The following is a 25,172-nucleotide window of genomic DNA, read 5'->3' as shown; positions in this document are numbered from 1 at the left end:
TTGTGGAGTCATGGTCTGGTCAATCTGTTGCTTAGAATTTAACGGCTGGGAAACAATGAGGAAATAAAGTTTATTCCTCTGATTTCACAATTTTTTCTGTGTAAAGGCGTTTAAACTTTTCTCCATTTTGCCTTCAGAGCTTTAGCTTTTGAGCAGTTTTACATTGATGCCTCTGTTATGTTTTGCAAGCATCTTCGAGTGGATACCAAAACCAATACTATTATATTTTCTTTTTTGTTAAATCAGCTGCTTTAGCAGTTGGTCGGTCACTCAGCTTCCTCTATTTTTCTGCTGCTTGCCACAACGTTTTTTTCCATCTGCTGACAAACGCAGTGAGATGCAATCACAGCATGGTCAGGAAGAATAAACTTTCCCCATAAGTTTCTTATTTGAAAATCCCGAAAATGTGCCACATCCCTGCGCATATTGATGCTATGATTTAAACTTTCAACCACTGTGACAGAAAATTACCCGTACAGCTCACTCCTAGCATGCATTTGATGGTATGTGTGTGGAAAAGGGGATGAAAAAGCCACGGGTGGGTTGCATTTCACATGCCACATGGAGGGAATTCCCCTCCGTCAGAACATAAAGAATCAATTTTCTTGTAGAAAGGCTGCAGAGGGGGGGGTGACGGAGGGGTGGGCGGCGTGAAGAGTCTAATGGAGGAAATGCAGAAGCCTCTAAACATGACTTATTTTACAGATAGATAGACCAGAGACTCCTGAAAGAGCTTTATAAAGTCTGATGGATTCAAAGAGAAGCTGAAGCCAGTGCCTGAATCCTTTATTCTTTATCGGACCTACAGGGGACGGCTATGTTGTTACTCAAAGAAGTATGGTTGTGAACACTCATGATATTTTACTTTAGAATTATTCTCATGAAGACTTTATGCATCACAATTGCTACTTTCAAGTCTTCTTTGATGGATCCTTAGATTCAGTTTGTGTATTTTGGCTCCTATTTCTAGGGGAACAGAAAGTAAGGTTCACATAAAAGCTTTATTACTTAAGGCTAGAAATATACAGTCATGTTCATAAGTTTTAGGCATGTAGGGCACTTCATCTCAGGGCCCAACTCAGGACTGGCTTGACCCGGAGCTTGTGGCAACCCTACCTAGGGCCCTATGATTACCATGTTAATTGAATCGCTGACGGAATCGTGGAATTGGCCGATAAAAACAGAATTTACAGTTTAACGTGGAAATCGCGGAAATTGAATACATTTGACTGAAAATGCTGTGTTTTTTAGAAAGAGGAAGGTATATCAGAGGAATATGTTCAGGGGCTCACTAAAGTGTGGCACAGCTTGTGCCTCACTTCAAAAACGCCCACCCCGCCCCCTCCTAAACAATAGCAGCATGTCAAAGCAGCTGCACGAAACACCTGCAAACATTACTTAACACGTGCAGCAAGATCAGCCGTGAAATTTCCTCGCTCCTGAATATTCCACAGTTAACTGTCAGTGGTATTATAACAAAGTGCAAGCAATTGGGAACGACAGCAACTCATCCACGAAGTGGTAGGCCATGTAAAATGACAGAGCGGGGTCAGCAGATGCTGAGGCGCATAGTGCGAAGAGGTTGGCAACTTTCTGCAGAGTCAGTCGCTACAGACCTCCAAACTTCATGTGGCCTTCAGATTAGCCCAAGAACAATACATAGAGAGCTTCATGGAATGGGTTTCCATGGCCGAACAGCTGCATCCAAGCCATACATCACCAAGTGCAATGCAATGCTTCAGATGCAGTGGTGTAAAGCACACTGCCACTGGACTCTAGAGCAGTGGAGATGCCTTCTCTGGAGTAATGAATTGCGCTTCTCCATCTGGCAATCTCATGGACGAGTCTGGGTTTGGTGGTTGCCAGGAGAACGGTACATGTCTGACTGCATTGTGCCAAGTGTAAAGTTTGGTGGAGGGGGGGATTATGGTGTGGGGTTGTTTTTCAGGAGCTGGGCTTGGCCCCTTAGTTTCATTGTAAGGAACTCTGAATGCTTCAGCATACCAAGAGATTTTAGACATTTCCATGCTCCCAACTTTGTGGGAACAGTTTGGGGATGGTCCCTTCCTGTTCCAACATGACTGTGCACCAGTGCACAAAGCAAGGTCCATAAAGACATGGATGAGAGAGTCTGGTGTGGATGAACTTGACTGGCCTGCACAGAGTCCTGACCTCAACCTGATAGAACACCTTTGGGATGAATTAGAGCAGAGACTGAGAGCCAGGCCTTCTCGTCCAACATCAGTGTGACCTCACCAATGCGCTTTTGGAAGAATGGTCAAAAATTCTCATAAACGCACTAAACCTTGTGGGGGGCTTTCTCAGAGGAGTTGAAGCTGTTACAGCTGCAAAGGATGGACCAATGTCATATTAAACCCTATGGATTAAGAATCACTTTAAGTTCATATGCGAGTCAAGGCAGGTGAGCGAATACTTTTGGCAATATAGTGTATTTAACTTTGCCCACCACACTAACGGCTCGATCAGAGGTTGAAAAAGATGGACACTGTGTAATTTTGTCATCATTACTGCTTTAAACTTGTAGCATTGTTCTGTTGAACAAAGTCAGTAGAAGCATAATGTTGACTGAATGAGGATGACTTTTGTGCTGTTTTTGTCAGGCTATACTGCCATCTATAGGACTTGTCAGTGCCCTACAAGGCTAAGTAGATGGACCAACCATGAAACCAAAACACCAAATACTGTCAGTCCTGACTGATCCCTTAGATGATGATTATCTGCAGATAAACCCGCCCCCCTATTTTTTCTTCTTATTCTGCCCTTCTTATTCACACTGAAAAATGTAACATACATGACTTACCTGTATTTAAACACACATGGCTGCAACATGAGATACAGACACTTCCTCATTTCACAACACACACACACGCCTCCATATATAGAAGGTCTGGCACACTCACACATATGCTCATGCACATGCATAGCTTGCAGCACATTCTGTCCGATGGGACCATGAAGACATTAACAGCTTCCCTTCTCTCTCTTCCTGTGTCGAAGCACTTTAAAGTTGAAGCCATTTGCTCTGCTTCTCACTTTCCCAGATTTCCAAACCGTTTCTGGATATTTCTCTTTGTTACATTCTTGTTTCTTTCGTCTGTTTCTTTTTACCGTTTCAGCCCTCGTTGTGTTGTGTGTTATCGCTCGAATCCATCGAGACAGCCATAATGAAGTGCAGCAGGGATAAATTGCCTATAAAAGCTCACATTAACTTTGCCATTACAGTGTCATTTCACAATATGAAGTTGCAATTATTGAAATAAGCAAATAACACAGGAGCAATGAAATGCTATTAAAAGCCCTGTCAGGTTTTGATCGTGTGATTAATAGGATGTGAAAGATGGGATCTTAAGACGAAAGGTGTGTTGATGCAGAACAACATGTGTTGACATATCAGCTCCTCAGTTGATTATCATTGCACTGAATCACTGCTCCTTTGCATGAAGCTGAACTCAGCTGAATTTCCTCCTGTTGCCGAAGTCACTTAGGTTTTTTAACAGTAGTTAGGTCTTTGTCAGTTTGTGTTTTCAGGCTTTAGTTCACTTAAAGTCATAATCTGTTTATATATTTCGGCTCCACTGCTGAGAAAAATACAGTAAGTGAAGCATATGTTGATAAAGCTCAAAAATCACATCATATGTAATGTTAGAAACTGCATTTTTTTCAATGCCAAACATGATGATTTTATCCTGAAATGTATGCAAAAAGGTCAAATCAGCTCTTTTGTTGCACGTACATTTTGCAGGGAGCATTACTGGTGTTTTATGAAATTACAAGACCTTATAGTAAATGCACTGATTGCATTTATGCGTAGCTAAATCCAGCAGAGTTTGCTTAGCGAGGTAAAAGAGCTTCTTGGTAGGTGTCTGCTTGATGCATCTTCGGAAAAGAAGTGTATCGGTGCTCCAAAATGGCTGTAGGAGTGTTTGTAAGTTACAGTATGTGAATGTTAATACGCATTAGTTAAAAATAGAGCTGTCGAATCTTGTTCAGTGTAACCCGTGGCACCAACATTGAATTTATAGATGCTGCTAAGAGGAGCTGGGAGGAATTTCTTGCATGCTAAAAAATGCACTCTGATGTAACTCCCCCTAAAACCACACATGGTTATTTAAATATTTCAGGTCCACTGGGAGTGACATGAAAAAGGATTGCAATAATACCAGAATGTCTGCTTCATTGTGAAGTAAAAATCATATGACATTTAAAACTGTTTCACAGCTATAGAAAAAAAAATGGTTCATGCCGCCCAGTATGAAGCTGTGATTCCAGAGGTCAGAGTCCAAGTCGTTTTCTCCATAGTGGATTTGTTTGGCAGCCATAATGTCATAACCAATGAAGACTAACCAGAAGCTACTGGCACTCTGTATGCATTATGTTAAAAAGACCCTATACTATTGATGCTCCAGGGGGAATTTTCTTTTTACAGTTAAACACTAATTAAAGAAATAATAACTGCATCTGAAGTTTATAAAAAATTACAGCCAGAAAAAGTCAAAATGGCACAAATGGTGGGCGTCCCTGCAGAGGCTGCAGCCCTTGATATACTGGCCACAGGTTCGGACCCTAGTCCTGGTGATGTTGGGTCTCCCCTTCTCTTTTTACCCATATTTCCTGTCTCTCTAACCTTGCAAAGCAGATGGATACGCCCATTTCCTTGTTTCTCACTGGTGACTTCATCTTGCAAAGCACCCATCTGAACCGTTTGGGCCCGGTTAGAAAGTGACAGGACCAATCAGCGACGAGGGGCGGTACTTTCAGGCTCAACAGAGTCGTGACGTAAACAAGCAGCAGCAAGAGCTGGTGCAGTTATGGAGGAAGAGCTTAGCGTGGATGCTGCTAAAGCACCAGTTTTATCAGAACTTGACAACATTTCTTCATTAAAAGAAGAACAAAGAACAGCAGTGACTTGATTTCTTTTCAAAAACTGCAAAAGTTGAGTACTTACATGTCTAAAGTCACCATGTTTTGTGTTATTCCTCAGTAGCTGCGCACACGCAGCTCGACAGCGGCTATGTCACGTGTTTTGTTGCTCTGATTGGCCCGTATAGATGTGACAGACAGAACGTTCTTCCAATCACACTCTGAGTTTTTTTCAAAGCCTCTGCCTTTTCTCAAACATTTCCTATCAAAGCTTTTCCAGATGGATGAGTGAAACCAATCCATCTGGCATGTCAGGATAGTGTCTCTCAGCTGTCCTTTCAAAATAAAGGCAAAAGCTGAAAAATAATCGAATTCTGATGACAGGATAAGCCCTTTTTCATATTACTTCATCTGTATGAATGCTTATAATCCTCTTCAGTTAATTTTTGGTTAGAAATATGACTGTATCTTTGAAACTTTGTATCAAAACGTATTTAAATATTGAAGATTTGGCAGCCTTATGAGAAACAATCAGGTTATGACCTTTTTTATTCTAATGAATAAGCTCAGATAACCATCTTGTGGCTCAAGCTCCATCCTTAACTCCATGTTTTGCCAGAAAAAAGGAAAATAAGACTTTTCAATTCCTCTAACCCTGTAGGAATCTGACTTTTCACAGTACCTGAGTGCTGCCTTCTTATGTAAGTTGACATTCTATCAAACATCAAAGTCACCAGGTTCATAGCATGCATGCTAACCTCTCACTGATGTCTGTCAAGGTCTCCAGTTCCAGTGCTGACATTAAAACCAGTACTGCTAGCTGTAGGAGGATGTATCTGCGCCCATTATAGCATGACTGTGACCCAGGCCCATAGATAAATGTTTGCCTTTCATGTCCGTCTGTGAGGTAAACAGGCCGAGGCTTCTGAGGCCAGAGCCAGACTTTCCCAGAAAGGGGGGCGAGAAATAGATGGAGATGGGGAGGAAAAGGAAGAGGGAAAACAGAGAGAAAGGAGAGCACAGAAACAGGGAAGAAAAGGGGGTGAGAGAGATGAAGAGAAAGAAGTCAACAGAGGAGAGCGAGTGAGAGAGGAGAGGACAGAAGGATAAGGGGGATTTCAGAGGGGAGACAGAGGGAGGGGCGTTCTCGCTGGCCTTTGTACTGTACGGCCTTGTTTGTTTTCTATATGCTATATCCCCTCCCTTCCTTCTCCCTCTCCCCCTCCGCCTTCTTTCTCAGCTGCTCACCCACCCTAACAATCCGCTTTTTATTTCTTCCAGGGCGGAGACAAGGCGGACCACACAACGCAGGAGGCCTGGGGAAATCATTAACGGCGCACAGACACATGCGGCATGACTGGTAGGTTACGTTCAGCCGGTTAAGAACATGTGTGTTTATTCTACGCGTGTTCACATCACAGACTCAGCAGTCGACTCCATTTGTGTTGTGATTTATTATCTCATCTTCCTTTATTCTCTTCTAATTGTGCACAGTCATTTTTCACATAAGCAGCTCCCCCTTTCTGTGGTCCCTCCTCTGACACTCACAGCTCTCTAGCTCACTACCAGGAAGCTTCACTTTATCCCACTGATGAGTTTCCACAGGTATTATAAGGATGCAATTTCCGCCGGATACGTGGGCGACATTTTCCCATCCCTTTCTGTAATCCTGTTATGAAAAATTTAAGGTTTCTGCTCCTTAAACCCCTAAAAACAGGGTCAGCCAGAGTCCAGCTGTTGCAACTGGGATAAGGGAAGCTCCACATCATAAAACTCGCTCATCTAGGTCACCTTGAGTTGTTACTAACATCCATTCACAAGGAGATTAAGCTTCTTGAGCAGTGATAATGGCTGTGATGATTATTTTTCCCTGTGTTTTGCCTGTCAGGCTTCATACAAGTCCATATTAATAGGTTAATTTAACAGCTTTATTTGACAGTGCAGGGATAACAAGATATCAGAGAATGATGGGCCTGGACAGAGATGTTGCAATTTACTTTGAGTGCCTTCAAGACGCCAGGATCGATATTTTTTTTATTAACATTGTATGTAACGACAGTGAAAAATGACATTGTGAAAAGAGCCTCTTATTGTGTTGAACCTACAGAATGTAATCATCTGAAGCTGCAGCTGCTTTCAGCTCCACAGAGCTTTTTGTGGAGTGTCAGCTTTTTGTTTAGGCGTTCATTATCTGGGAATTCTCGTTGCCGTGGTATTGATCCTGACCAAACTGGACACTAGATATTTCTTGCACTATTAATCTGACATTTCAGAGATAGTGTTTAGGAAAGGAAGAACCAAAAAATGGACCAAGAAAAGTTTTCAGTGTGGTTCTTCTTGCTCTTCTTTTCACAAGGAAATGTCCAGTTCTGTAAAAAAAAACACCCCTATGGCTTCCTCCATGCTAATCTCCACCATTGTTTCACAGCTTGCCGTCAGTCCAACTAAACCACATCTATAGCTACCACCTCTTCTTCTCTAATGATACTCATTGGTCGAGTCATTCTCTGACCTTTAACAAGTATATCAGCTTAAATCCTTGCCAGATAAATCTGCCTGGTGAAAGACATAATTGCTAACATTTAGCAGCTAAAACCCCAAATATTTCACTCGGGAGTGGACAAAAGCTGATATGGGAGTTCATCTTGTAGAAGATGGTTTACAGAGGTCACAGCTTGATTTGTACCTCAGTTTTGGGGCCACAGTTCAGTATGAGCTTGGTAAAACTGGAGCAAAAGCAACTAAAAGCCCAAGTTACATTTGTCTAATGTATTTTGAACTCCTGTAGCTTCACTTAGAACCACCCATGACAGTTGGACAGTTATAGTATATTAAACATGAGTATTTCTTATGTGAAGATGACACCTTCATCCAGGTGTATTTACAGCCACCCAAATAGTGCTGCACATTCATTCTAATCATAGTTGCAATTGGGATGCAATTGTTTTTGTATATTCAGTAGGAAGATTTTTGCCAGTATCTGATATGCCAAAACGTACAAAATAATTTTAGCCGATACTGATATTTCAATGCAGTCCAGACCTAAAACCTCAGTCCTTAAAACATACTATCAAGTGTAAGAAATTATGATGAATGAAGAAGACTGTGGCTGACACAGGCCTGTTGCTCCAGTCTAAAGTGTATACAGAAAGTATGTACAGCTGATACAGGCAGATAAATCCCAATCGGAAATACTGTTGAGAATTATAATGTCTGCCAATACCGATATCATGCCAATAATTTTGTGCATCCCAGTGTTAATTTTGGCAGCTATTTTTAATTCTAGTTTTAGTTTTAGTCTTTAAATGAAATGCATTTTAGTTTTAGTCCCATTTAGTAATTTATACCCTTTTTAGTTTTAGTCGATGAAAACTCAAAACATTTTAGTCTAGTTTTAGTTCATAAAAAGTCCTCACATTTTAGTCTTTACTTTTAGTCCAAGCATTTATTTTCTTGCCCAAATCTGGTACTAAATCATGGTAGTGCGTTCTCTGCACCCTGCCAAACCTGGGGTCCCTACGGTTTACAGCTGAGAGGCAGTAGAGATACAGACATATTGTTTTTTGACAGATTTACCCACAACGGGAAAATATCACCAATATTGAATGTCCAACAAAAAACTACATTGAATTTTAGTCTAGTTTTAGTCATCTTGATGAAAACTAAACTTAGTTTTTGTCTTTACGGATCTATTTTTGTTAGTTTTAGTCTAGTTTTTGTCATGGGAAAAAAAGGCTGTCGACAATCATTTTTAGTCATCGTTTTAGTTGACGAAATTAACACCAGTGCATCCTCAGTATTAAGAACTTAAAAAGTTTGCAGAAATTCCTGCAGAAAGGTCTTTATGTGTACAGTAGTTCCTCTATTAAACCTTTCAGAAGTACATACTTAATTTCAAAAAAGGAAAAATTTTATTTTTTGGCCAATATCAAGTTATCTTTAAACAAGTACAGTAACAGCATGAGGCTTTTTTATGCTGCTCAATGTTTGTATGTTTTGAGTCGAGAAAGAAACTCTTCAAAAATATCTTTTTTTAAAATTTTTTTAATGCATTTTCCTCGATAAACAATCTAGTAGACTCATAATAACATTTTTGTGTCGCATTATAATTATAATTATAATTTTAAATGCAAAACACAAAATAGTCCAGTATTATTGTAATTGCTCAGTATTACCAAATTGTGCCGCACTACACCCAAGTATATTTGCCAACCATTTTCTTGCTTAATGAAAAAACAATATAATCACCATCCACACACAAAAAGGTGGTATTCTTCATAAATGTAGATCATCAGCTATAATTTTGGAATATTAAGCACAACATTTCAAAAGAGGAGTGATGATTTCAGAGTCTGTTTACATATCAAACCTAAAGAAAGAAGAAAACAAGACTAAAAAATGACACATGAAACACAACATAAAAATCTCCTGATTTGAAAATAGAAGCTTAATAACATGTAGAACTGACACATTAAAAGTGCGTCAGACTTGTTTACATCAGTATTAGACCACAGACTGGTCTATATGACAGGACTGGACATTGTACCAGGGGTTAAGCTTTGCTGAGGAATCCAGGGTTCTCTACTCTTGCAATGCTTATATGCTTAAAAATGTTAGCTTCTGTGCTAACTTTGACTCTTTATCACTAGCTTTCCCTACTGCCTTCCATGGGGTTTTGCCCTGATGGATGTAAAGTAAAACCTGATCTATGCAGCCAGACTGTGCACATCTTGACATACAAATCGCAGTGGTTCGGGATGAACTGAAATGCTGTTACAGGCCCAGCTAGTATAAATTTGATGCTCTGGACTTGTAAGGTGATAGTCGTTTAATCTTCTCAAATTATTTCTGCTGTTAAAGTAAAAAGAAAGTTTGCAAGATTGCAGACACAAAAATGTTACAAGCTTCGCTGCAATTCCTCCGGTTAGCATGCCATAAAAACATGGTTGGATGTCAATTTGTAGTTTTATCATTATTTACACTATTTAACACACTAGAACTGTCATCAGAGTGCAATGTTTTTGTCCTTCAAGCTGTATCCAAACTGGACAGTCATGATATATAATGACTGCAACTGTGATCCAGTTTCAGTTTCTTTACCTAACTTTTTTTGATAAATCTTTGACTTTTTTGGTTAGAAATGTAAGTTCTCTATGATTGAAATAGAATGCAGTTATTGCAACACGTTTGCAGCTGTTGTCAATTCATTTGAGTGACAGGTTGCATGCACAGCCCTCTAGAAATGATCCAAACTAACAGACCCTCATTTGTTTGGGTGTAAATGTCCCAGAAGAATAGATTTGATGCATACATGACATTACTTCCTGAAACCTGTGTATAAGCATCATAATGTCATGTGTTGTTTTAAAGGTCATTAATGAAAACGCTGGTTATAAGTAAGAGGCTTTTCCCAGGGGAAAACGGCAACACAGGAAATTGAAATAAGCATGTGAGCACCGGGGTCAGAGAGCACCATATGCTAGTCTTAGATTCCAAGAATTTAACTTTTGTTAAACTTCCGTTTTTGAGCAACTCTGCATAAAGCACCCTTGGCAATAGTGGGCCAGCCAGCGTGCCATTACCTCTCCTCTGAGCACAGCTGGGGGAGAATGGGGAAGCTCATAATTGAGGATTAATCCTGCTTTAAGTCCTTGCAGCATTAAGGCTGCAGCAGAGGGAGATAATGCACAGCGGAGTGAGACAGAATATCCCTCTCATTTGTTTGGACAGATGTTTGGAGGCTTTAATGGTACAGATCTCATACTGGACCAAAGGGGACTGGTGTCAGTTTCAAGTTCAAGTGCCACTTCAGCGAAGAAAGTAAACTTAGTCGTAATTCAAGGTAGGGAAAATGTAAGAATTGCACATAATGTTTAAAATGATTGTTGTTTCCTGAAATAATTTAGGGGTCAGATAAGCCGTCTGCACCAAAGAGAGGGGTTGTTAAGAAGCAGCTAAAGCTATTGTTGGTATTTAGCTGTGATATAAGTGGTCGTGATGCTGTTGTAAATATTTGACACCCTCAGAGTTGACACCTGGCCTCTCTTCAGTAAGAAGGTCAGCGGCCTAAGCTGACCCCGTGGTAAAGCTTGCCTGGAGTTAACCTCTGCTGTTACATAATCAGATGCTGTTCATTCACTCGTGTCTTGAGCTGTAGCCACTCTCACACAGTCGGATCATAGTGGGATTGTTCCACTGTTATTCTAGTTTGTTGTTCTGCACCAAAGTTCCCTAAAAGGAAAGTCAAAGAAGAAGAAGTAGGTCGTTGACTGAAAAACCTGAAAATGTCCTAAATTGAGGTTACAAAGGAGCTTCTTACTTTCTGAGAATAGAAGAACGACATCAAGCAGACCTGGAGAGAGAAGGATCACTGTAAGAGCGGGTGAAAAGAGGAACTTTAAGGATAAAGCATGATGGGACTTGCGTACCCTTAAATATCCTAATCAAGTCATTTTCTAACTGTAGTTTAACTTTACTGTGCATTTAAACTGAGTTAGACCAGGGGTTTTCAAAGTGTGGGAGAGTGAGCCTCCCCTAAGAAGAAATTATTCATTCGGTGGACCCCCACCCACAAAAAGGACTGAAATTGAAAAAAATAAACATTTCAAACATTTATGTCTAATCTTTAAACATTTTGAACATTACTATATTTTGGTTATTTTGGTTTGCAAATGTCCTTAAACATCAGCCTTTTCCTCTTATTCAGTTATAATGCTATTAAATATTCCCTTTTTCAAATTTTTTGGCCATTTTACAACTTCTTTTTGTTTCTTTTTCCCCACTTTTTTCCGCTTTTATCCCATTTTTGCCCTTTTATCCCATTTTTGCCCTTTTTCACCTTTTTGCCCATTTAAGCTACCTTTCATCATTAAATATCCCCTTTTTTCCCCAATTTTTTTCCTCATTTTTGCAATGTCTTTTTGCCACTTTTTCCCAATTTTTGCCACTTTTTTGAAACCATTTTTTTGCCACTTTTGTCCATTGAAGCTACCCATTGCCATTAATAGCACTTGTTTCCTTTTTTCCCAATTTTTGTCTCTTCTTTTTGCCATTTTTTCCCCATTTTGCCCATTTTCACAATTTTTTTGCCACTTTTTGCAAATTTAAACTACCCATTGCCATCAAATACCACTTGTTTCCTCTTTTTTTGCCAATTTTTGCCACTCTTGACTGCTTTTTGCCCATTTTAGTCACTTTCCACTCATTTTTGGTCACTTCTCATCCATTTCTGCTACTTTCTGACCCCCCCCACATTTTCGCCCCATGTTTGCTGCTTTTTGACCATTTTGCCACCTTTAACCTATTTTTATTGCTACTTCAAGCTGTCTTTGCCACTTTTCACCTCTTAGATCGTGGCTCTTGCAGAGTTATTTTTCAACAATTTTGCTCCTTGGTTGAGGGTTGAGTAATACTGCTCTATAGCATAGTCCCTATAGTAACTACAGGTTTATCCATTTTGCTCAATGCACAGCAGAGGTTCGCAAAGCAAATCACCTTTTTTCAGGTTTATGGTTCTGCGCCTCCCCTGAAGATCGGTGGCGCCCCCAAGGGGAGTCCCGCCTCACACTTTGAAAACCACTAAGTTAGACTAATATGTTCACATGCATTTTAAAGATCCAGTATCAGTCAGATTTGTATGTATTTAAAAGTTATTTAAAAAAAAGTCTGTCAAAGATTAAGTAGACAGTAGAGGGTGGAGCATAGAAACTCAAATGTATCATGTATAATAGAGTTGTATTGTTATATCTTATGAGGTTATATATCACTCAATTTAAAATTCAAAGTTGTAATTGCAATTTAAAAAGTGTTTTGCAGGGCTCTTGACCATCGCACAGGTGGCCCAGTTGAAAGGCTGTTCCCAAGTACACGAACAGCCTGGGGTCAAGGCTGAAAAATCTGACCGAAGACCTGATTTGTATTAAGCTTGGGTACTTTTTGGTGCTATGATCCTTGATATAATAGAGAGTGAAATGTTTGAAAACATTTTACCGAACAGTGCTGTTGTGCTTTGACAGCCTTATCTCCAACACAAGATGGTACACAGCAAAAACGCCAGTGTTAGATTAACACTGAGTGTTAAATCTAACACTAGAAGAGTGTTTATATGTGTCCACACTTTTGCGTGTTAATTTAACACTAGAAAAGTGTTACTTGTTTTTTACACTGAACAACTGGTACTCCAACACTGTATGGTGTTAAAAATTTACACTGATGGACACTTAGTGTTGATAGTGTTGTACACTGGTGTCAGTGTTAAAAAAATCAGCTCTACCAGACTACACGTAACTCTGGTGTGAAAGCACTAACGAGTGTATTACAGTTAACTCCAGTTGGTGTAAAATATTACAAGACATGCAAGTTCCTCAAAAAAAATTTATATTGAAAATCAGGTACACCTGATACCTCTGATTGCCACCTCACATTGTATAACTGTAGCGATGTGAGGTATTTTATGGCAATCATGGACCAAAGAGGCAGACTCAGAGCTCAAACGTGCTCTGAGTTGTCAGACTGCACTCTCTCCATTTTTTTTAGGAAGCCATTACCACAGTCAGGAAGTGACCAACCTAGCAGACAACTACACTCATAGTGCAGAAGTGTTAAATGTTAAAAACTTAAGGACTCAAGATAATTCAAGAAACATGTGCAAGTGAATCCAAGCGGTGATCCCTGTACAACAGGCAACTTCTAAACACAGCAAAACATCTGAATACATCTAAAATATCTAAAACACAACTAAACACCCTGCACAAAGACATGATGGGAAAACTCTGCCTCTCAGATTTAAAAATGCAGTAGGCGGGGCTTGGATCGATTGACACTCTACAGAGTTGGACTAACACTGGTGCATTAACACTGTCAAATTACTCCAACACTGAAGGCTATTTACTCTGAATGTAATTGAAATTACACTCTGAGTGTTAAAATCAACACTGAAACATTTAACTTTCAGAATTCAACACTCCAGTTTTTGCTGTGTATCATATCCATCCCAGTTCCTTCACTAATTCATTAAATCCACATTCTGTCAGGTTTTCCTTTATTGCAGCTTCACAATGAATGAAGGCTGTTTAGCAGCCTTTTCTTTTCAGACATTTACATCTGGGCCACCAAATTTAGAAACCCTCTGCCAACCCAAATAATTGGATTTGGGTCAGATCCAAGAACATTAGTAATGAACCAAAAATAGTTTTGGATGCAGTCAGCCCTCCTGCCACTGTAACTACACTGTACAACTGTGAAATGACTGTAGACTCTGAGTGTCAAAGCAGCTGTCTCATCAAATTTAAGGACTCCCAATGATCACTTGATCTGGACGTCTCTGGTTACTAACCCTGTGTCCAGAATATACAAAGTAAGTATGTGTTTAAAAGCCATATAGCGCATTTAGCTACTGTAGGAGACGGGCTGTACTGTACTGTGGACCTATACTTTCTGTCAGGGAAGAGAGCGTCTTCATGTCAGCCTTTTAAAGTGAGGTGCTGGGGTGATTCATGAGGCTGGTAAAAGCTGTGAAACGTGCCCCCGTCACTGACTCCAGCTCTGACCTTTAGAGCTGTTTCCAGGACGGCTTTTTCTATCAGAGCTGCACTCACTTGGACAGGATATTGAGTCTCTTTGGTGTGGAGATGAAGGCCAGAGTCTGAGTTCTCTGTAGAAGAACAAGAGATTTCATCAACTGGGGAAAGAAACAGGGTCAGTATGGATTAAAACGTGTATCTTGATATGTTTTAGCTGAAGGGCTTTACACAATTACTCAAAATCAAATAATAGTAAGGCCTGTTTGATACAACAACAAAAATATAAGCCCTCGACACACACTGTTGGACTATTTTTCCCTTTAATAGTTAAAAATTGTGGCTGGTCTCCTACAAACTAATTTGCTCAACCACTTTGGCAACATTTGGATGGAATTGGCAAGGAATGAGGTAAAAACCATGTCCTGGGTACTGGGTATTATTCGTATTTACATTTGCTTGGTGTGCAGGAGATGTGAATGCAACAATTCTCCAGCAAGGACTACAAAAAGTGCAGAAACTTCATGGTCCTGACTTTTATTTTCTAATGAAAAATAGATCCATCTAAATTGCATGCATGCAGTTGTAACAATTGAAAACTGGATACTCATTTGAAAATATACAGATATATTTAAAAAACGTCATATTTCCCAGACTTAGAAGAAATCCTCTGAGGTTTTGTACCCAGGCTTGTTTTTAGCCCCAGGAAGTGAGTCTTTGAGAGCCTGGATGGGGGCGGTGCAGACTTCCACTCACACTTTCAGGTTCAGGGGTTGCATGTGTGTGTACAGGGGGTGCTATATGCAGCTGTGCGTTCATCTGAATGTCTGTTAGCGCTTGTGCGTCTTTAAGTAGGAGCGAGGCGCTGTGTTAGGCGGGGGCACAGGCAGGCGAGGCGGTGGGATCCGTCTCCCATCACTGGGCTAGAGGCTAGCATTCTTAACACCTCATAAATCTCACCTGGTGCTACAGGAGCGCTGCTGACATAGCCTCTGCAGTGGACACACTTACACATGCATGCACACTTTCCATACGCCAAGTGTGTCACATGCACACTTTTAGTGGGTGCACGTTGTACGCAGCCATGTGTATATATAGTGTTTTTTTATAGCGCACACGCTATAAAGTACAAGCTCAAGAGTCAATGCTGTCAACAGCAGCGCTGAAATTGGAAGAAATAATGTGATGTACAGTCTGTCTGCTTCACATTTCACCCAGCGAATGCTCTTCAGACGTGCACGAGGAGAAAGTAGAGCAAATCTGGGAACAGTCTGAATTAATTCTGCAGCACAGTGCTTCATGTAAGACTAATCCCTCCTCTGATTTGTCTGGATTTTCATCACATTCCAGTGACTTTTACAATTGTGCTCCCTGATTCAGCTGTTTTTGTGACTTAGGTGTCAATCACTGTCCCAACAGTCTAAAGTCTTAGCATGTAGCTTCCCAGAAACTAAAGCCATTTACTAATAGGTGTGCAAGGTTATTTCAGTTAGGGTTTACAATTTACCCCCACAAAATTAACTCAGAGGTTTTCCTTCATTACAAACAGAATACAGTGAGAGGTTGAGCCAGTCAGAAAGGTCTAAAGCAGGGGTGTCAAACTCAATCACAGCAGGGGCCAGATTCTGGATTCAGGACTAACCTGAGGGCCTAACAGAGTCACCTTTTTAACCATAAACTGTCAACCTTGTTTCACCACTTATAAAACATGAAAAAAAGAGAAAAAAACAATTAGCACTCATTATAACTGATTTTGACTTTTAAAAAGTTAAAAAGATAAGTTTAAAGGCTCACAGTCTGAGAAAAGTAAATTTATTAGTTTAAATAATGACTACTAAAAAAAAAAAATTAATGGCAAATATATTGTAAAGAAGTCAAAATCATGAGTTTATAAGGTCAAAATATGAAATAAAATTTATAATCAAAATTAAAAGTCAAAATTTGATTCAAAATTTTAAATTGTGAGTCTACAAGGTCAAACTATGGGATCACGAAGTCAAAGTTTGGAGTTTGGCCACAAGAGGCTACAGTTAAGAGTTTAATCCTGCAGTGAAAAGAATAAATTAAAAGGAAAAATGACAGCCCAATAATGCAACATTTTTATCCAATTAATTTATCTATAAGCAAACATAACAAACCAACAAAATAAAAGTGGAATATATATTGAACTAGGAAGTGAAATAATCCAAGAAAAACTTTTTCCACCTGCGAAACTTTCCCTCCATCTTTGAGAAATTAATCTACATCAGTCTTAAATCAGTAAATAAAAATGGATCTCCTAATTGCCTCTCATAGCTTCCATACTAGACAAAAACCTTTTTAAATCACCTTTTTTGATTGTGTTTCCCTGTGTAAACACAGCCCAGGCACACTGCTCTGCACAAAAACAAGACGTGTTCTGCTTTACTTACAAAAATATTATGCCTCTTTAGTGGGAAATTTCACTTCATCTCTTCCGCATTTTCTTATTTTTCTATCAGTTAAAAACCCGGATCTACTTATCCCTAATAGTGAGGCAAATTACCCAAATAATTCCTGTGAATGTGAAACAAATCGCTGGTATAACTGCAGTCATAAGACAACAATTACCGGCGTGTGACATTAGGGCTCTTGGTTTGTTATCTCTGCTGTTGTGGAGAATGTGTGCACTCAGTGAACTCCTATAGGAAGGAATGCAGGGAAGCTTGAGCCCATTATATATATTCCATAACCTTGTGTACCCTATCTGCTGAGAGCAGCTTAATGCACGTGCATGTATGTATGCTGTAGACTCCCCTGACCTCGTGTGTTCTTTGTGTGTCACTGTTTGTGATGATTGCAGTGTTTTGACATGAAAGCCTCAAACGACAGCAGGGGATTTAGACTGAATGATGCCTTGGCATGTGAAGAGGACTTTTTGGAGAAGAGAATAACAAACCATCTCTCTTAAAATGGCAACTCTGTGCACCTGTTCCCTCCTTTTAATCCAAGATAATTAATAATGACTGATGTGCCCACTCAGCACACATGCTCATGCTCTAACACACACAGACTTGACTTTAATGACCACAGGGCCAGGTTCAAGGGAAACTATGACAGGTAATTTCCATTCAAGGTAAAATATATCCACCTGAGGCGTGTTTTCAATTTAGCTCAAGTAGCTCCCCTCTGACAGCTGTTTATTCACTCAGAAACGATGACTGCCCAAACTGTATACCACCTTTATTTCTGCAGATAAGGGCTAAGGACTAAAGACCTAGAATAACATCTATACTGCCTTTTCTTTCTGCAGATAAGGGCTAAGGACTAAAGACCTAGAATAACATCTATACTGCCTTTTCTTTCTGCAGATAAGGGCTAAGGACTAAAGACCTAGAATAACATCTATACAGCCTTTCTTTCTGCAGATAAGGGCTAAGGACTAAAGACCTAGAATAACATCTATACAGCCTTTCTTTCTGCAGATAAGGGCTAAGGACTAAAGACCTAGAATAACATCTATACAGCCTTTCTTTCTGCAGATAAGGGCTAAGGACTAAAGACCTAGAATAACATCTATACAGCCTTTCTTTCTGCAGATAAGGGCTAAGGACTAAAGACCTAGAATTACATCTATACAGCCTTTCTTTCTGCAGATAAGGGCTAAGGAATAAAGGCCTAGAATCACATCTATAAAGCCTTGATTTCTACAGATAAGAAAAAGGAATAAAGACATAGAATCACATCTATAAAGCCTTTATTTCTACAGGTAAAGGCTAAAGCATGAAGGCCTAGAATTACATCTATAGTGCCTTTATTACTGCAGATAGGGGTTCAGGAATATGGACCAAAAAATCCATCTATACTGCCTTTACTTTTACTGATTAGACTTTGGTAATGCAGGCAAAACATCACGTCTATTGTGCTTTAATTTCTGTAGATTAGGGCTTGGATAAATGGAATTTAATTCACATCAACACATCTTTATATTCTGCAGATTTGGGCTGGGCAATAAAGGCATAAAATAACATTTATACCACCTTTATATCTGCAGATTAGGTCTGGGCAATACAAAGGGAAAAAAAAAAAAGCGGATCTCTACCACCATTATTTCTCCAAATTAGGGATGGGAAATATAGACCAAATACCATGTCTACATGTTTTCAGTTTAGTTTTTGCTTTTGGTGGTACATGGTATATTTTATTATCTAAAAAAAGGATATGAAGCAAAAATAAAAAAATGGTTGTCACAAAAATATAATTATAAAATCTGATATTATATTCTGTGAAGTCAAAGGCTATTGAAAAAAAAAAGATGTCCTAGGCACCCAATTTAAGGCAATTTTTAATTTTAACAATCAAAAATTGCAGCCAGAGTTATCCTGCTGTTTAGGTAACTGTTGAATATTGGATGTTAAAGACCTCTGTTTTTGTCCCTCTCACAATGGAATAGTTTTCTAGTGACTTAATTTTGAGGGTTTTTTTGTCTTAAATGAGCAAAAACACTGGCAACATTTCTGCACAAGAAGAATTTTTTATGCCTTCAAACATGATGTGTCTGGAATTGATAAAATCTCCATTATTTTACGGAGAGATGGTGTCAAAAAGAAAATTAAAAAATAGTGATAATCAGTAATATTTAACTGACAGAGGGGAGCACTGTCTAAATTGCACAAATAAGTTGGCAACATTTGGATGGAATTGGTAAATCCTCATGACTTGCCAGTTCCACCCACTTTTCAAATGTTGCCAACTTGTTTGCAGATTGGAGAATATTGGACAATAAACTGTCCTGTAGTGAGTTTCTGGAACTTCTATGTATGAAACTAGACGTTGTTGACAATTCTTTTTTTAAGTTGCCAGCAATCACAGACACATTTCGTAAACAGCCTAACTTCTACAAAAACATTAGCAACATTTACTCGTATTGATGTTGCCATCATTTGTAATTGTTTGCCAACATATTTGTGCAATATGGACGTAATTTATTAACATTATAAACAAGAAATGCCCCATAATGTGTCACTGTGGTTCCATGGGGTGTCCATTTGATTTGATGTGAACTACCAATAAAATATTTAATTAAATAAAATGATTATTCCCCAATCAGACTTAATGTCTCAAATAGATTATGTTTTGGTAGTTAAGCATATTTCAATATTTATCCTGTACAGTTAATCAGAATAAACTATACCTATGTAAATTCTATTATCCACCCTATGTCTCTCTTGAAAACCTATCAGTATATCTTAAAGACTCCATATATTGCCCAGCCTTATTGCAGATTGCTTGTTTTTACTTGACGATAAGTTTCCTCGAAGTAAAGTCATGACAGGGTAAGTAGGGCATCGGCTCACACTTCTTGTCCTCGTCACTCTCACTCACAGCCGAAGTGTTGAGAGGACGGCACACGGTGTTACTGCCAGTCCTCTCTCTGTCCTCTTTTCACATGACTCTGCAGAACACACAGGACCCTGTGAAGGCGCAAGACACCAACTCATCCACAACACTAGTGATTCAGAGGATAAATAGGACTTGATCCGTTCATTTTGTATTGTAGCATGTCAATAATTAGCTGTAGCTAACACCTTAAAGCTCAGGTGTCAGTTTTCTTTCAGGACTGGCAGAGACAGTGAATGCATACATATTCTTTTTTCTTTTTGCAGCTCTGAAAATCATTTCATTAACACCCAAGTAATGAAAAAGTTGAGTATGTTTGGATCAACACCTCTGGGACGTGAAAGAGACTGCGCTTCATTGTAAGAACAAGAAGGGGAAACATGTTCACTAAAAAATGGCACATGTCAATAAATCTATATCTGTAGTGTGACTTTAAGACGCTTAAATGTACAGATTACTTGTGTTAAAATGTAAAGCTTCAGCAAACATTAGCAGTGAATCGCAGAGAGCCTGACTCGAGCTCACATGTGAGACACACATGACAAACCCACACTTTTTAACCACACGCTGAGGCGAGGGGGCTTGTGGCCAGTATCAGCAGCGGTGCAGTGTGTACTGTTATGTGTTTGAACTGCCAGTCTGAGCCTCAGAGAGTCAAACAGACATGCAGACACACCGAGGGGATCTTGGCTTGATCAGCTTCAAAGTGTCCTTCCTGCTCTGTGTCAGAGCATCATCAGCTGAGCTAACTAGCTGTCTGCTGCTCCCCCTTGTCCTTAGCTCATTGATCAGCGGCTCCCCCCCTGGCTCGGAGCTGTTTGCCTGCAGCTCAGAGGGAACGGTTTCCTGGCAAACAGAGCGGACCCGGGCAGCAGAGAGCATGTTCTGTGTGGCCGGCCTCTGACAGGCGTTAGCTTAACGAGAGATGGAATACATTAGCACAGAAAGTACACAGAGCAGACCCTGCAGCTGACCACCGCACTCCACTGCTGCTGCTGCTGTTTCTGAGCTGCTGTGGTTATATGCAGCTGTCATACACAAGTGAGGCCCTATTTTATGGTGGTTGAAGAGCAGACTCATTCATTTCTCCTGCGGCGTTTTGATTTGTATTTGTGGATGTCAGCTCCCCCCCGCCTCGCCCTGACTTTCTGATGCTTTTTTTGGTGGATATTTCTGCTTTCTATTCCCAGAGCTGGTCAGCATTAATAAGCTGTTATGTTAGCCACTAACAGAGGTGCCTTGGCTGCATCGCTCCTCTCTGGCATCTCGTCAACATGTATAAATATAAGCAGGCTCAAGGTTCCTCATTTAATATACTGTTGGCTGAGCATTAACTGTACCTCTGCATGGTGTTTGAATAGAAATCTGGACATAGCAGCAGGAGGCTGGACTTTAACACTTAAAGCTAGGAATTTAAGGGTTAAGCTTGCTTTATTGGATATTTTTCATTTATATTTCATCCTGTGAAAAGACCCGAAACAGTGATCAAATCAGATTGCATGGCCTTGCAATCTTCCCACCTGTAACTTGGCACTCCACCCCCACTCCACCGGTTCCTACTGAAGAATACAGATCAGACTTTGTCCATCAGGTCGCATCTTCCCGATGATGAGCCCTTTTGCTGCATCAGCAGTGGTGTGCTTGTTGAACATCAACACTGCTAAAAGTTCATTCCACATTTTTTTGCAATGTCTGTCAGCAGTAGGGATGTGCCTGGTTAGGATGCTTAACTTAATTCTTATATCAAATTGACTGATGCAATCTTTCCCAGTCAGTTTTGATAATTATGTGTCCGTTTTTTAAAACATGGGCCTGAAATCCCAGTCAAATGCTCTTTTAAAACTGTAATGGAGCCTCTTGCCACCAGTGGCTGCTGTAGCTTCAGTTGATAACCACTACCTTCCTGCCACAGCTTTCCCCATGGCACTACGTCAGACGTAATCATGAGAAACTTAACGTTTAGCATGTCGCAGGGACAGCGTGGTATGGCATTGTTTTGAATCTGAAAATGGAAGTAAAAGTTGTATGTAGGCTGTTGAGGGTTATACTCACTTCTAGTTACTCATCTGAAGTGATTAGTAACCAAATTCAGCTTGATATTAATCTGCAAAGAGGACCAAATGCTGGCAGAGCTAACTGCTAACTTTAGCTTCGCTCTACTCAGCCCACCATCCTCACATCATAGAACTACTAACACAGCAGCCCTGTGAATAAAATGGCTGTTGTTGAAAATGTAGTGAGGATGAAAAGTAATCTGAAAAATATGGGTTTTTGTACAGTTTGAATCAATTTAAAACCATCAAGATTCATATTTGTGCTTTAAATTTTTTTCCTGCACCTTTAGTCATGAGCATTTATTGATCCCTTTCTTAAAATTTTTAATGATCTGAAACCCAATGGATACCCCTATTGATACTTTTCTATTTGTTATAGCTGGCTGTGGATATATGTCTTCCTTTTTAAACACAGCTGGTACACTATATGTAATAAAGTTTTTAACCGCCTGACCAACAGCAGGGACATGTATTCAAATACATGTATTCTAATATGGAGTTGGCCCTCTTTTTGCAGCTATCACAGCCTCCACTAATCTTTCTGGAAGGCTTTTAAACTTGAAGTCACTGAGTTTTTAAGAACGATCCATTTTGTATCACAAATGTGTTCAAATGGAGTCTGCATGACTAGCTGCTTGGATTTATAAACCTTTGGCAACAAGTCTGATATCAACACTTGATTTCTATAATCAACAGATGTGGCCATATACTTTTGTCCACATACTATATGTCTGGACAAAACAGTGGCCCTGTTATTAGTGCTGTTACAATGACCCAGAAGTGGGTCATTGTAGAACCAGGTTTCAGTCTCCATCCATATCACTCAAACAGTTGTAAATAAAACAGTTTTTCTGGACTATTTTCATCTGTGGATTATTCCACATACGGTACCCCAGTGAGAATTTCAAGCAGCAGGAGTCTAAATTTAGGATAATCTCAAAATAAACTACAGTGTGTTTGTGCTCGTTTTAATGAAGGGAGAAAGCTCCCAGCACAGAGGAGTGTCTTTTTGATGTCTTTTCAACATTTTTGGACAACAATGAAGCTCTAAGGGAAAGCAAAAAGATAATAGACAACACCTCTAAGCAGGATCAATGTACTGCTGTGTTTGCACTTTTCAAAGGATTAGTAGATAAAGAGACACTCATCGACTTAGAACTGCAATCATACATCAATCACTGAATTTCTTTGGTTTATATTAAACAAGTCATCTTCAGGCTCATTTATGCTTCCTTTATGTATGAACATTGATTCCAGTGTTTCAATTGGTACAGTGTTACCACTTCTCCCTCACTGGTGAAAAGGTGATTGACACAGTTTATCACAAACTTTGCATTCAAAGTAGCCCTTTAACATGAGTTAGAGTATCTTTAGTGGTGTTGTACACATCCTGTGATGCCACTATTGCATGTGCATGTCAGCTTTTGCAGTTGTAAGAATTTTTTTTGTTTGTCATAATCCAAAATACTTTGTTTTCTTCGTCTGGATGCTTGTAGCACTGGGTCTCTGTCTTGGGGTCCCCAGACTTCTACAGCTTTGACTGTTAGGTATGCTGCTCGACACTGCCCCCCTGATTTCTAGTGGTATTCCAGCATTTGAACTGTGTAAGCTTCCAAAAATTTGCTAAATTATATATGAAATGAAGCAGAGAAGGCTCCGTCCACATCCACATAAGAATATCAGGAAAGTAGGATGTCATATTGGATTTCAAAACAAATGTGTTTCACTATTTATTGTCATAACCACAACACTTTCATGAAAAAAATAATCTGCTGATGAGACGACAACGAGGCTATTTGAAGCCATCCCCTGAAACACCCCTAGCACACAGTTTCATTGCAGCCCATCCTGCATGAGTGACATGCACACCAATCTCCGTCTGTCTCTGCCAGCATAATCACTGATAATTAACGATGCAGTAATTATTGTTTGTTTTGCATTTCCTTTGAAAATCTCTTTGAGGTCAGAGACTCGAGCCATTTTCACAAAGTCCACTCTGTGAGCCCGATCACATCAGATAATGAAGTGGAACAAATAAACCTCCACCCCCTCCTCAGCCTCTATCCCTCTATCTCTCTTTCTCTCTCTTTCCCTCCTGCTGTGGCGGTGTCAAGTGTAATGACTCGTCCGCATCCTTCCCTCCTTATCTGCCCGCTCATCTCGCTCCTCCTTGCTTGAGCGCCATCATCTCACATCACTAACGGAAACACACAGACGCTCAGCAGGAGCGTCTGCTTATCAGGTCCACCAGGATTATAGAGCGCCCTGAAAAGTCACTGTGTGGATAGTTTGGAGTATTTTTGCAGCTTGCTAAATGCTCTTATGTGTGCGTTATTTTAGCATGTGTATGCCTCTTCTAAAATTTACAATCCCCTAGGTATGACAGAATGTAAATATTCTCACGCTGTATTTTATCCTGCATCGTCTTGAACAAATATTATGCATCTAAAAACATATGTTTGGTGTAACTGCATAAAGAAATCCTTGTTTGGCTGCCAAATCATGTCACTGCTCTTCTCCTCCTATTAGAGTGCAGAGTGAAGATATTCAGACATGTTTTTCTCCCCCTTACATATACAGTTATACCTTCAGCCACCTCTGATGACATCACAGGGTGGGTCTCTGCTGATCAAACAACCTCTCACGATCACGAACGGCAGCCTGGCCATCGTCCCATCAATCAGCTCATAAATGTCATTAGGAGGATGTGAGACGTGGCAGATGAAACATGTTGAGAGGACTTTTATCCGGCACAGTGGGTGGTAGAACTTTTTCCTCCCTCTCTGGGTCGGTTATGTAAGTTAGAGCCTGGTTTCTTTAACTAGCAGTTGGGGCCTAATTTGGTTTGAAGGCCTGTGTTTGGTCACATCCCACATGACCAGTTTATCCAAGTGTGAACTGTGAATCAGCACTTAGAAATTTGACATGATTTCCTGCACGGTAAAGTTTCACTAACCCAGTTTAAGTCCAGGAGTCAGGTTGGAACAATGAATAGGTTCAACGCTTACAGAAGAACCAGGCTGTATCATAGCTATTAAGTCCCAGTCCCAATACACCTCTTGTCCCTATCACTTAGCCTTTCCCTTATGTTTTGCACCTTCGCATCTAGGATGTAGGGTGTCTTAATTATGGCCTACTAGGGTGAAATGCACCTCAAACAGAGATTTTAATGAGACCTATTAAAAAAAAATAATAATATGAAAAATCTTCCAAATGCCTTACAAATCATCAGCAAGATAGGGATAGAGGCCAGGGGTAAAAGTTAGAAATGGGACTAAGCCAAAGCCAAAAGAAGATTTCAGAATCAGCATCAGATTTGGCTTTTATTACCAGTTAGTTTTATTGTCATTTAGTAGCCAAG

The 25,172-nt window shown here is 39.8% G+C and overlaps 1 long non-coding RNA gene across 1 annotated transcript in view; it reads left to right on the top strand.

Moving 5' to 3' along the window:
* Positions 1-25,172, top strand: part of LOC121528021 — a 153,831-nt gene that overhangs the window by 123,124 nt on the left and 5,535 nt on the right. Inside the window, exon 3 of the long non-coding RNA XR_005993469.1 lies at positions 6,163-6,241. This is a non-coding gene — a long non-coding RNA (uncharacterized LOC121528021). The remainder of the gene's footprint in view (positions 1-6,162; positions 6,242-25,172) is intronic.

Source organism: Cheilinus undulatus, linkage group 20 (assembly GCF_018320785.1).
Source record: "Cheilinus undulatus linkage group 20, ASM1832078v1, whole genome shotgun sequence".
NCBI lineage: Eukaryota > Metazoa > Chordata > Actinopteri > Labriformes > Labridae > Cheilinus > Cheilinus undulatus.
Note: the sequence above shows the minus strand (reverse complement) of the source record. Positions and strands in the feature narration are given on the sequence as shown.